We start from the raw sequence: 2298 nt of genomic DNA, 5'->3' as shown, positions 1-2298 counted from the left end.
CCGTGAGCCGTGGCCGCTGAGCCTGCACGTCCGGAGCCTGTGCTCCGCAACGGGCGGGGCCACAACAGTGAGAGGCCCGCGTACCGCAAAAAAAAGAAAAGATGCTCTACCTTAGAGGGTTGCTGTGAGCTCATGAGAATATGAATATTAAAGTGGCTTGTACCGAAATTTAAGGTAATAAGATGATCATGATTGTTATCTTTAGGACTGAAGGATGGAGTTGGTGAGGAATGACGTCGTAATAAGAGAGGCAGGGGTTACCCGGGCCTGCTAATAGGATATTATTCTCTCTCTTGCTCTCCCCCAGCTCCCTGACATTGGTACCATTAATGCCTGGTGCCTGTACAGCTCGTGCCCTGGACTCAGACCCCGTTTCTCTGATTCTATCAGTCGGGATGCCGAGCTGCAAACGGCAGCTACTGTAAGCTGGAAAGGAATTTATTAAAGGGAATAGTGAATATTAGGTGGTAGTTTGGGGAGGAAGAGAGAGCTGGGACTAATGAGCAGCCATATCACCAGAGCTTCTATCTTCTATCACTGGGCAACAAAACCTCCACCACACACACACAAAGACACACACACACACATACACACACACACACACACGACATGCATACAGAGTGGCCATCCTTTGTGCATGCAAGGAGCACTCTTTTGTCATAGGAATGAAGACCTCATCGGGCACTTTCCACAGGGGACTGACAATTACAGATGCACAGTGAAAAATCCTCCTGGATGCCAGCAGATCTGAGTGGGCATAACGAAGGCACACACTGCTGTCTAATAGGATGAGTTGGTATGAAACAACTGGAGCCATCAGCATCTCTTTCTCCACCCTGGAAGGAGAGATGAGCATGGGTGTCTAGAGATCCTTTGAGGGGAGATTTCACTCCATCTCACTCCCCAGGGGTTAGGGGATAGAGGAAGGGGCTTGCAAGGCTAGAGACCAAGGCTGCTGACTGGGCATGGGGTGGGGGGAGTCCCCAGCTGGGAAGAGAATGGGAATCTGAGGGCCCCAGGAAGATGAGGCTTGTGCTCAGGCTGTTTCCTGGGGAGGGTGGGGCCTCAGAGGGATGAGTCATGTGGTAAGGCCTCAGTGTCCAGGACCCAGGTTGGCAAGACCCTCCCCAGGCTGTCTTGGTATTAAAGCAGGTGCTGTCCGACTTTACAGGCTAGAAGACAGGGACAGAGGCCATAAGCAGGACAAAGGTGTCAAAGGTAGACTGAAGGTCAGAGAGCCCTGGGAAAGGTTCCCAATCGGGGAACTCCAAGTCTCCTGTGTGTCTCTGAGCAAGGGCAGGCCCTGCCAAAACACTCAAGGTAGAGACTTGGAACTGCGTTACCTAGCTCAGAGCGATAAGGGATTGGGCCATGTATTAGTGTGCTAGGGCTGCTGTAACAAAGTTCCACGAACAGAGCAGCTTAAACAACAGAAATCTGTTGTCTCACAGCTCTGGAGGCTGGAAGTCTGAGATCAAGATGCCAGCAGGGCCCTGTTCCCTCTGAAGGCCCAAGGGAAGGATCTGTTCCAAGCCTCTCTCCCAGCTTCTGGTAGTTCCTGGGCTTGTGGCAGCACAACTCCAGTCTTCACATGGCGTTCTCCCTGAGTATGTCTGTGTCCATATGTCCCCTTTCTAGAAGGACACCATTCATATTGGGAAAGGAGCCCACCCCACCCCACCCCAGTATGACCTCATTTCCAAATAAGGTCACCTTCAGAGGTACTGGGGGTTGGGATTTCAACCTATGAACTGGTGGCGTGTGTGTGTGTGTGTGTGTGTGTGTGTGTGGTGGTGGTGGAGGGGGACACACAATTCAACCCATAACAGATGGGTCTCACATCCTGAGTTTTGGGGCACAGTTCACACACTCTACGTACACACAGCTGGCTCTCAGGTGGGCATTTTGGTTCATGCTCTGCACACCCTGTGAGACGGGGAGGCCGAGCACATCTCTTTCCCTGAAAGAGGCTTGGAGTGGTAAACGGCTGTGGCTGGGACATACACCCATGATGCCCTGTCGGCAGCCTGCTTCCCAGCTGTGACCATGGCAGGGTAACAAGGCTCCATGAATCTCTGTTGTGGCGAAGCCAAGATGAGTATAGAGAGGGCCCAGCACGGGGCTGCTGGTGCAAAGCCAAGGGCTCAGCAGATACTAGCTGCCTTCCCCTCTTCCCCCTGACGGCTCTGAATGTAGAGAATCTTCCCTCAGGTTGAGCTGAGACCCAGGAGAGGACAGGGCTGGGAGAGGGTAAATTACATGCCCAAGGTCACAGGGTTAAACCTCTTCCCCACACAG

This window comes from Neophocaena asiaeorientalis, unplaced genomic scaffold, assembly GCF_003031525.2.
Source record: "Neophocaena asiaeorientalis asiaeorientalis breed wild unplaced genomic scaffold, Neophocaena_asiaeorientalis_V1.1 scaffold86, whole genome shotgun sequence".
Lineage (NCBI taxonomy): Eukaryota > Metazoa > Chordata > Mammalia > Artiodactyla > Phocoenidae > Neophocaena > Neophocaena asiaeorientalis.
Note: the sequence above shows the minus strand (reverse complement) of the source record.